This window comes from Genypterus blacodes, unplaced genomic scaffold (assembly GCF_046128005.1).
Source record: "Genypterus blacodes isolate CSIRO-AG114 ecotype Tasmania unplaced genomic scaffold, CSIRO-AGI_Gbla_v1 ptg000099l_1, whole genome shotgun sequence".
Classification (NCBI taxonomy): Eukaryota; Metazoa; Chordata; class Actinopteri; order Ophidiiformes; family Ophidiidae; genus Genypterus; species Genypterus blacodes.
In genome coordinates, this window is record NW_027466903.1 from 447,781 (window position 1) to 460,089 (window position 12,309).

Consider the following 12,309-nt stretch of genomic DNA (forward strand, 5'->3'; position numbering starts at 1 on the left):
CTTATCAGCGCAAAGGCCAACGACTGAAACCTAATCTGACCTGGCGGTTGATGGCTCGTGGCTCCTCGGCTGTATTCCTGTGCTGAAACAGATCCAGCCGGCCCCCAAGACACATGGAAGGGACTTCAACACACACACGCACACACACGGACAACACATGTGTACGCACGTATGCTGACAACTACAGACTCTCCACTATTCTTAGCTTCCTTTTCTGAAGCAACCTCCTTCTCCTCACCATTACTCAACCTTCGCCTGTCACTGTCTAACTAATAGTTTGCTTCAACTTTTTCGTGATTAATTACGTGTTTGGGAGAGGTGTCAGTTTACGGCAGACGAAAAAATCTTAGCGCAGCAGCCTGGTAACTCCGTGTTCAGCTTTCCCGCTTCACCGTAGCTGCGAGCAGCTGCGTCCAAGCGTACTAGCCCAGCAAATGGGGTCCCGCTGTTGTTTGTTGGCTTCTTGTTCTGCAGGGTGTAAAACACACGTGCACAAACAAGCGCAGGAAGGATGGAATTATCGTATTTCTTTTTCCTCAAATATTCACCTTAGAGCCTGTCTCGCCGGTCTGTGTGCTTCGAGGGGTGCCTGGATGGACCTTCCACAGTCCTAAGTGGTGTGAAATTTACAGTATTGTGTCTGCGCAAAGTGTTGGCAGTACGGAGGAAAGCAGCGTTGTTCTTAAAATAGTGAGGCGGCTCCCGTCTTTTCCCTTGCCGAAATAAAGATCAGTGTTTACAAGCACCTGTGTGTGTGTGTGTGTGTGTGTGTGTGAGAGAGAGAGAGAGAGAGAGAGAGAGCGCGCGCGCTTGCCGAGAAAATGGGTCTCATTTTCTTCTTGGCTCATTGTTCTGCAGGGGCAAACTGTTACGACAGGCAACGCTTCACCCACAGGCTCAACCATCTCCCACCGGCATTACAAACTCATCGCCAGCTTTGCGGACTGTCACAATTTGAATCCGTTGCTTTTATTCCGCAGCTTTTGACACAATCGCGATGCTACAACAGTTATCTGGGAACAGAATTACTCCAAACTATTATGCTTCCTCCACATAAATCAGCTCTGGCTGGGTGATAATTCCATCTGCTATAAGTCTTGATTAAACCTTTGCTGTTAGACGTCTCTCTTGTTCTTGACATTGTCATTTTCTGTTTTTCCCTTTTAAGATTATCTTCAAAACCGCTGAAGTAGATAAGGCGTCGGGAGCTCCTGATGGCTCCAGCCAAGATTTTACTGTCAGCATAGAAACCGGCCCATTAACTTCTGAAGGCCTCTTTGGCAAAGCTCCCCTTCCCCTCCGCCGCTATCAAAAAGCCATTTCCCTCGGCCAGTCCCACACAACACCAACAATGAACAGAGGATTAGAACATCTCTGTGTCTTGAAGCGAAAGAGAAAAATCTCTTTTTTAACCAATCATTGGTGAAGACTCCTTGGCAGCGTTTCCTCTATGGGATTTTTTTCCTGACATGATTCCCAAGAGGCGGTTTTTGCTTTTTACGATACCATTCCGGTGTAATCAGCCAACATATGGCATTGTGATCTAATCACAGGATTTTCTTTTTCCTCCCTTCAATTCTCCAGTAAATGCTTAAATCTCTGGGCCTATTGTGAAGGAATCTTCAAAGTGTTGGGAAACCACAGGGGAACATTGGCAGTTCTTAATTAATGCAAGAGACTCAGTACAAATGCAAATTATTTTCCTGATTCTAAAGATGAAAACTAAAAATTCATGCTTTGAATCTAGCAACAGGCGTGTCCAAATCTCTTACCTCATCCTGGAAAAGTGTCAATACAAAAAAAAAAACATGAATATCTGTTGTTCCTCTGAAAACCATAAGTGATTTTTCTGAACTCTGCTTTTTCTTCCAGGAGCAAAATCTGCCTGGTTTAGATTTATTGGATTTTTGTTCATAGAGATCATTTATATTTCCATTTAGTAAATTGACGTTAAATGTGTTTTGCTGAAATGATCTCTTCTGCTCTTTATGACTATCATTGAATTTGAAAGAAAAGGGGAACATGAAGGAGGCCGTGCTAACCGCTGAAAGGCAGCTCAAGCTAAATTGGCCAAGATAAATGTCAGATAATAGGGTTTAATCTTTAGATTGTCTCAATTACTCTCAATCCAGTAAATTACTTAAAAGGTTTTTGGGTAGCTTGTGATTGTACACATTTTCAGATCGCTTTAGTCAAAGCTGAACAAAAAGTAGGGAACATTTTGTCAAGATGAATCATAATCTGTGAATGGAAACCAAACTGTGCTCAGAAGTCACGAGTCCACACGTAAAAGTATCTGAGGTCCTGGAGGTCGGCGCCGGGATGAGCTGTCTCTTACCCTAAAGAGACGCACGGGTGAAAACCCCTGACCCCTTAGTGACTCACACACAAACCCACTGATTCACACACACACACGCACGCACACAGACACACAGACACACACACACACACACAAGGCGCCCACAGCAACAAAATCACTGCCAGATGCTGTGACTTTCTCTCAAACAATTAATTTCACAAGCCTCTCTGAAAGAAAGATGCCGACGGTGGCATTTGAGGGAGACAAACGTACATAAGCGTGTTGAGTTAGTGAGCGATGGGGAAATGCCTGAGGCGGTGGTGTGTGAAAGGGACACATATGAGATCAGGTGGAGTTAAGTCTAATTCACAGGCTGGCCCACGGACATGCAGCAGGATAATGTGAGACATCTTTTCTCACACCATTTTAGGCTAAGCCCACGGGGACACATGGCTTATTTCTTGGCTGAAATATATGTTTTTAGGCTATAAGGGGGGTTTAGAAGCCGAAAAACACATGATCCTGTTTGTATCATTTTGTGTGGCTGAGAAAAACGTCAACGGTAAAGGCGAAGGCAAGAAGTAATGTCCCGTTATATTAATTTATTGCGGCTAAAAACTGTCTAAACTCGACCGGCTGACATTTTTCACCCTTTGTGGAGAAATGTAAAAAAGCGCTTAGTGTGCCACCACCGCCGCCGCAGCCGCTGTGATTGTGATGTTAACCGCACAGATTTATAGAGGATGAGACACCCAGAGCCGAACCTTGGCAGCGGCAGGCACGGTGCCGCCCCAGGGGAGAGGGATGATGGAGAGCAAACAGCTAATAATTAATACCATGATTACACAGGCTGCAACAACACGGGGAGACAGACCTTCACACACACAGGCAGGGACCTGACCAAGACTGATAGCACCGGAGCCACACGCGCACACACACACACACACACACACACACACACACACACACACACACACACACACACACACACACACACACACACACACACACACACACACACACACACACACACACACGTAAACACTGAATACAGCTAAAATTTCTTAAAAAAGGCCAAAGCCACGATGGAGTCCTGAGCAAAGATGCTTTCATTTTCTATTTTGGTTCAAGGGGTTTTACCAGGCTCTCTCACACACACAGGATATTAGGTTCTAATAATAATAATAACAGTAATAGCAGGTATTCTATTCGACGCTGCTCTCCCCAGATAAACCGCTGCTGTTTGCTGTCTCACCAAACACAGCAGCAGTGCGGCCGTGTCAGTGCGTCTGCTGCGTAACGTCAGACATTTGAAACATAAATAAACCAGGCCGCTAAACTCTACCTGCAGTGTGTCGGGCTGATACCGCAACTCAAAGGCCCAAATGACTGTAAAAATGTTGTTTAGGCTGTAAGAATCCCGCCCGGACCCCCCCTGTGGGTCTGTGGACCAAACCTCCCATCCTCCCCGGGGCCGCTACCTTCGCCACACAGTAGGATAACAGCATCAGAACGTCACGCTCGCCCTCATTAGCAGCCGGACTACAGCTGCTTGGATTTGTGCACACGCTGCGATGGTTTCCACATGGGCACACACACACACACACACACACACCAGACTCCTTCATTTTTTAATACAACACAGCATCACGTTACGCAGACGAGGTGATCCCAAATTTCTCCCCAAAACCTCAAGTATTTTTCTAAATGTGCTTGACATGTCCAGGATTTCCTTTCATTTGAAGGGATGCAGAGGCGGTGTGTGTTTTCACTGTAGTGTGCGGCTTGCCCGACTCGCTGGTAATGGTGTGTGTGTGTGTGTGTGTGTGTGTGTGTGTGCGTGTGTGTGTGTGCGTCTGTGACGGAGAGAGAAAGACAGAGAGAGAGAGAGAGAGAGAGAGAGAGGTTTTCTGCTGCTGTGTGTGTGTGTGTGTATGAGGGGGGGGGGTGCCAACCATGGAGGGGCCACGCAGGAGCCCGGGGCCCACAGCTCTTGGCCACCGCTTCCTCCCCCTCTGTGCCACATTGACTCTGTTTCCATTACCACAGTGGAAGGAACAATAAAGAGGCTGATGTGTGGATGTGTGGTCTACTAACACAGCAGAGGCCTGGACCGCTCAGGACCGACTGGACCAGCAGACCTGGAGAGCTTTACATGCCCGTGTGTGTGTGTGTGTGTGTGTGTGTGTGTGTGTGTGTTCTATCTGATGACACAGAGGAGAGGATTACTGTGTTGATCTTGTGCTTGTTTTCAGAAGTCTAATTTTAACAGTGCAGCTTTGCCTCAGATTAGGGAACGATGACGACCCGACCAGCTACTTTGCTCCATTGACAAAAAACAGAAAAAAGATGAACACATGGAGAAAGTCCTAATTGTATTGTCCTCTTTGGCAAGATTCTGACCCTGTGTGACCCAAACATTGGAAATTATTTGGTTACACTGAGATCTTAGAGGCCAAAATGTGATAAACAACACATTCAGCCCTTTCACCTGATTGCTGACGTTGAGATGCAGTAAAGCCTCTTCTGTTCTCTTGTGTTTTCTTTGTCGGAGCATATGATGCCACACTTGCTGCCGTCTCCAAGCATCACATGTCAGCCTCCTCATGCCCCGTCACACTGACAGCTCACAGCCCGCCAGGCAAAGGATCATGGGTGCTGTGTCACACACAGCGGGGAGGTCGGAGGGAGGCAAATGAAATGGACGGCGTGTGTGTGAGCGAATGTGTGTGCGTGTCAGTCTGAGGGGACGGATGTGAGCCAAAGGCGAGAGCAACACCATGTTAGAGTGCTAGCAGACGATTCCCATTTCAGACACACTGATTCAAGCAGGCAGCTCAGCCATGAAACCATTTCCTCCTGTGATTCCTCCCCTGATTCCTCCCCTGATTCCTCTCGTGATTCCTCCCCTGATTCCTCCTTTGATTCCTCCCGTGATTCCTCCTGTGATTCCTCCTCACCCTTCCTCTCTGTGCCGCGTGTGTCAACAAGGTGTAGCGCCAGCCAATAACAAACAGGACGTGTATGTACAAAGTTCACATCAGGAGAGCAAAAAGCTGCAACGTTTTGTGACCGAGGCCAAATGATGTGAAGCAGCATCAAGTAATATCTTATCAGTCAGCACCGCTTGTCAGTCGAAGTGAGTTTTGATGCTTTGATGGCCGCCGATATCACGCTTGAGTTCCATAGGAGATGAGTGAGCTGGGCGATCTGGCTAGTTCTCTCTGAAGCTCAGCGTCTTATCAGCGATGTGCGGGTTCACCTATCAAGACTAGCAGTCGTGACGGGCCGGAGATGATAGGACGAGCGTTGGATTCCTCGACAGTGTGTGCGTGTGTGTGTGTGTGTGTGTGTGTGTGTGTGTGTGTGTGTGTGTGTGTGTGTGTGTGTGTGTGTGTGTGTGTGTGTGCGTGTATCTGTGCCCTCCGGAGGGATTTCCCCTCCACATCAAAGAGGTCCACTGTGCAGATAATCTGTCTCACATAATCAGAAACGGATGGAATCACCAAACAGAGCAACGGGCAACTGGCAGGCGGAAGTAGAACGATGCATTCAGGTCCATAGAAGCTCAATCTCCTTGTTTGAACCTGGCTAAAGTCACATTCCTCCTTTCCACCTCTGAATCGTTGCTTTCTTCATCATGTTTGTTGACGCTGGTTTTGTTGCTGTTGTTGTTTAACCTCGTGTCGGGCGTCCAAACCAAACTGCAAACTATTATTTACACTGACCAGCTCCTCACATAGCGCACAGTGGATATTTCACTTTGACCATCTATCAAAACATATTTTCGTATATTTGCATTGGCTCTAAACTCTCTCTCCTCCCACACAAACACACACGAAGACAGCAAATTCATCAGTGACCGGATTTTTCCGACTCGACGGTCGAGAAAACTGTCTCCCTCCCTCCCTCCGTCCGGCATGACGACTTCTCACTTACTGCAACCAGTCCAACACTGTTTTTTTTTCTTGTCGGGGGCAAAGGTGGAGATTTTGGTCAACAGAATAAAATGCAAAACGACAGCAGGCGAGCTTGAACGAGACAAACGTTATTGCCATGGTAGCAATGGTATTAAATAAATAAATGGCCCGGTCTACAGTGTAATTGCACATTAGAGCCTGGCTGGAACATTGCATGATTACGAGATCCGTCCAACAAAGACCATTCTGTAGTTTAAAGCAGAGAGCAATCATATTACATACAGGAGAAGTATGGAAATTGTGATGGCCTCATGCACAGATATGAATAGTAGCCTCATAATGGTTGTGGCTTTGCCTGAACGATCCCCTTTGCACCAACAGTTGGTTATAGCATTGCCTTCAAATCGCTTTAGCTGTCTGCCACTGTCATCCACAAAGGAACGCCACCTCTTTTTCACAGTGTTTTGGTCAAGATATAATGTGTTTCACAGGTGTAGGAGTCTGGGGATAATTGGTAATGGGCAGTGGCAACAGGGGCCCTTGTGTGCCACCTGGAGAATCACACTACCCCCACCAGCATCCAACCATTTACTCCCGCGGCACTCACCCACCAGTCACACACACATACACACATACTCAGAATCGCGCGTGCACAGTAGTCGCAGGAGGATGTTCCTTGGAAGCAGAAAGAGAGAAAACTGGCTGGTGAGATGGATGTATAAATAGTCCTCACGCTGCACAACATGTTCTGTTTTGATGTAATTATGGAGCAGGAAGAGTCTGGTTTAGCAGGGAGCTCTTGGGCAACCGTTGTGGGGTCTTTAACAAGGGATTTGGTGAGGAAAACGGTTGCACCTGGCTGAGCTTGGTGTGTTTTGGAGGAGAGTGAGAGAGAGAGAGGGAGAGAGTGAGCGTTCTAACCAACTCTCTCTCTCACACACACACACACACACACACACACACACACACACACACACACACACACACACACACACACACACACACACAGTTACACACGCACGCACTGTTGAAGGAACACCTGGACTTGATGAGGGCCAGATGTTCTGGCCAGTTAAGCATGCAGTAAAGTGGAAAACAAAGACGATTGAGGGCTAACACAAGCTGGGGCACGAGGCAGACACTTTATCTGTAATCTCATTCAAACGGATCGTTTAGCCCCCCCACCCACCCACACACACGCGCGCGCACACGCCGCCACTTTCCGACATGTTGGATTGATTCTATTTAACAAATCCTTTGGGGAAGATCAGCTTGTTAATAAAAAGTAGAGACGACAGACGTTTCATTGGCAGTCACTTTGTCAGGCAACCTAACGGACGTCACAATGAGGTAATGCTCGGCAAGCTGGCGAGGGAAGAGGCCGAGTGTGATGTGCAAAACGTGCTCCCGTATCCATAGTGACCACGACGTAAGGTGATTTTAATGTTACGCTGTCTGAAAGTGTGCGATGATAGTTTGTGGAGCCAGGTTGAGACAGATCAGATGGAGGGGATTGAAAGTGGGGAGGAGTTACGCCTGCTGAACACAAGGGGGAGTACTCATCCTTTCCCTGCGTCCCCTCCTGCTGCACGGTGCTCACTTCAGAGGAGAGCAATCTTTTTGAGTCCATTGTTCGGTCATATAAATCATGAAGTCCTATGAGTGTGTGTGTGTGTGTGTGTGTGTGTGTGTGAGAGAGAGAGAATGTGTGTGTGTGAGAGAGAGAGAGGTAGAGAGAAAAAGTCTAATCAGTCTGATCAATCTCTTCACAGACTTACATTCACATATACACACACACACAAGCACACATTCTATAATATGTGCACACTGACACACACACACATACGCACACACACAGTTATTAATACATAATATTATTTTTCACTCAAAAGAAGCCACATTGTACCTTTATTCCCTCTGTACAGCAGACGCGTATGTGCGGAAAAAGTCAACAAATACATTTCTCCTCACAAACAAAAACTTTTTCTAAAAATTTATTTCCCGCTCTGAATAATGAGTAAACAAACACAAGCTAAGCATAAGCTGAAGCCACATACACACACACACACACACACACACACACACACACACACACACACACACACACACACCGAACACACACATAGTCAGGACATACATGGAGGGAACTACAGTAATTCAAAAATACAATGGTGCTGAACGCGGCGCCCTCTTGTTCAGGCCCGTGGCATTGAATGATTTGAATTCTTACTCTGGTGAGTTTCCCCCCTCCGTGAATTAATTAGTCTCTGCCAAAGCGGGCCACATTTGTCATTCGAATTTATGCTAATGAGCACTGAGGTCTCGTGGAAGAGCTGATAGGCCGCAGCAGCTGCTCTGTCCTTGCGGGGCCTAACTGTCTCCCTCCTTCTCCACTGATCCATCTCTCTGTCTGCTCCTCTGTCTGGATCTTCATCCCATTTTCTCTCTTTTGGGTTTTATCTCTTTCTCTGCCCCCTCGCCCTTTCACTCTTTAACCTCCTTCTCTTACCCTTCAGTTCCTCCTCCTCTCTCTCTCTCTCTCTCTCTCTCTCTCTCTCTCTCTCTCTCTCTTTCTCTGTCTCTCCCCGTCCTCGTCTCTCCTCCTGTGGCCTTATCATCCCACCTACTCCTTTCCTCCAGCCCCCTGCTGGTCCTGGGCTCCGTGACCTGTCAGTGGAGAGGAGACCGCCCGTGTCCCAGGCTGATAAGGCAGCTAATTATCCAACACTTCACACACCCAGGGAAGTGGATCGGCAAACAGACAGCCGCATGCAAACAGCACTATATGAGCCGGAAAAACACTGTCAGACACATGCATGCACTAACAGGGGACAAAATAAGAAACGATATATTAGAATAGCCTGCTGTTAGAGTGAGGGAGTGTGTGTCATGGTTCTTAAATTACCTTTCGGGCCACACTAGTCTCACATATAGGCTGATTAACAATTATGAGAGTGAAACCAAAAAACTAAATAATTACAAACTGTGAAAAACAGTGATGGGTGATGGGTGAAGGGTGGTGTGAACGAATCTCCACCAAACCAGAGAGAGAGGTGAGAGGGCCCTCCTGTCCTCTCTTGTATTATCCCGTTGTAAATAAAAGCGAGTTGAAAAGTCGGTGGTATATCTTGGCAGCAATTTGAGGGGCTGAGCGATGCACTCCAATCCAGCCTCCCAGGCTCCCTATTTGATGGAGGGAGAAATAAGCACTTTTGTGCTCTTTCTGTAATGTTCTGATGCATCGTCGGTGGGAAGTGAGGTCCACATTGCAGTTTTATGTTGCCTCTTCTGTCTTGATGTTTACCTCAAGTGGTGGTGGTTGTGAGTGAATGTCAAACGAGAATCCAAGCAGGCAACCGGAGCGTTTCTCCCTTTTTCTTTCACATATTTTTGTATTTTATCTGAGATTGTTGTTGTTGATTGTACACAAAGAAGTGAAGCAGGTTTTTATTATTGAGGTAGATGATGATGAATATCTATAAAGTCTATTGAGGAGGAAGGAAGCCACACTGTGTTGATTTGTTCTAATGATAAATCCATTCAGCGGCCAACAGACGACGACTTTAAGTTTCATTTTTCTATGTGACGCCGTACCTTCTGACTGCTGAGAAGTCACGTCAAACTACATTATGGACCCAAATCCATTTACTGTGGAGCCTCTAATTGGCTTAGCAGGGGATGCCGCGCAGACGCCATATTTATACTTTTTAGACTTAATCAAATTACATTGGGAACTTTATGTGTTTATCACAACGTTCCCAACACCCTAGAGTGTCTTCAGTAATTTGGCTCAGATGCATTCCACCTACTCAAAGAGGAGAGTGAGGACTAATGTCATTTCGAGGGGATTATTGTGATCTTTCAACACATCTTTGGGGAGTTAAGCATGTTGTTAAAGAGAGGAAGGGAAGCGCAAGAAAACTGATAAAAACCCAAGCATGCAGCGTCTGTTTTAACTTTCCACATTTCCTCCCTCTCTCTCCTTCGATCTCTCTCTCGTTTTTCTCCCTCTGAGCACCGAAAGCCATATTATGTGCTTGTCAAGATGGATAAACCCCTCAGCCAAATGTTCAGATGAAAACAAATAAGTAGGAGACGTTCATGTAATCGCTTCTGCCAGAGAAAGGCTTTAAGAAGAACATAAACACTTTCTGGAAATGTGCCTCGCATGTACTAATTCCCTCACGCTTTTGTTTGAGTCTCATTCAACTTCAGGACCATTTCATACTGCGGCGTGATGAGATGTCACCATCGGAGACACGCTTAAAACTACTTTGCAACACGGTTAGCGGCGCTGCGGCAGAAATACGGGATCGTTTCAATTTCTGCTTGTAAATCTGCCATGATTATATTCTTGGGGAATTAAGACTGTAATTCTTTAATTGATCTGAGTATGTCTGTGAATGTGGAGATGGCAGAAAGAGAAGTGTGACTACTTTTATAATTAAAAAAAAGGAATCATCTGATTGTGAGGTCACTAGGTCGTGGATGCTCTTTGTTTGTTGCGTTGTGTGTTTGCTGTGGGACTGCTGGGCTCTTTTCACATGAGAAAAGTCCCCCAACTGTCACTGCACTCCCACAATCTTTCCAGCCAGCCCCTTCCATAACGTTCCCATGGTGGTCCTTGGACAGCCCACAGACGAGCGCTCCAAGTGCTTCAGATAGGGAGTTTGCTTAGGTTGTCGCACCAGAGTGTGACTTTGAATTCTGGTAGAGAGGAAGCGCACGGCTCCAGAGCGATGCAACCGCAGTGTGCAAACAACATTGGCCTGAAGAGGAACATGAAAACATTGTCTTTCTGTAGAAGAAATAGCAGGTTTGGGAGGAAAGTTGGTGGTTTAGTGCCTGGATAAACAGATTAAAAGAGACATAAGGCAAACGTAAAGTGAGAGAGGCACTTTTTCATTTCAGTGTTTCACTCTTGTTCGTGACATTTGACTCGTCTCACTTCAAGGCACAGATTTCCAACTCCTGCCAATCATAATAGAATCAAATAAACACAACGTGGTGAAAGTAAACGGGAAGTTAACGCAACGTGCACGTACACACAAACACACACAGACACTTTCCCCTTTGTCCCTTCCACACCAGCTCTGTTGCAAAGATGAGAGAGAGAGAGAGAGAGAGAGAGAGGGGGGGGGGGGGGGGGGAGGTGAAGAATACGATGACCAGGATGGTCAGGATGATGGAAAGTTTCAGAGAGAAAGCTCTCCACTTGTTAAATATTAAAGTGAGTGGGCACACAGTTTTCCTAACCGCTCAGAGTTTTTTAAGCTCACTCAGTATTCCTGCCGTGCACAAAGTCCATTTCTCTCCCGAATCGCCGGCGTAAAACTAAAAGGTCTGCGTCTGTGCTTTGCCTCAACGCTCACAATCAAAGCTTTAAAGCCACGTCTGTTACGGCGAAATGTCACATCTATATCAACAAAGCGGGTAAACCTTACATGACTTTTAACGCTAAATCTACAGTACAATCATTTCATGTTTATACAGGGAAATGGAGCAGCACAAGAATCGATTTCTCCCGAGCAGTCAGACGTCTAAAAAAGAAAAATAAGTCCATGTGATGTGGTCGGAATTTTGAAGGAAAAACCTTCGGGCTTGGCAATGGGTAAATCCCAAAGACTAACAGTAGGCTTGTTAAAAGGGAGCATTGAGGAGTCAGTGCTTTGGACTAGGCTGATTTCAAAGTGATGTAATACACACAGAGCGCAAATAGCAACTGGATGAAGGGCTGTGGCCATGACCTCCGTGTCTAGGGAACTCGTTTTCATAGTAACTGAACACCAATGAAATGTCTTCCCTGGAATGAGCCAAGCCAGAGCACGGGCCATCCAATAAAAGGGGGATAGGGATACGTAAATATGCAGAAGAGGAAATAATATTGGGAATGTAAAACGAAACTGCACAAACCTCTACTGATGACCTTTCTAATTTCCTCTGGATTTCATTTTACCTGTCATTAATAAATGCTTTGAAGAGTCTGGAGAAATTTGCTAGGAAAATAAAACATCTTGTAAGGCTGGGTGACATTTTACACTGCTGATAAAATCAAAATGCTGCTATCTCCTTTTGAAGCAGTAACTCAAT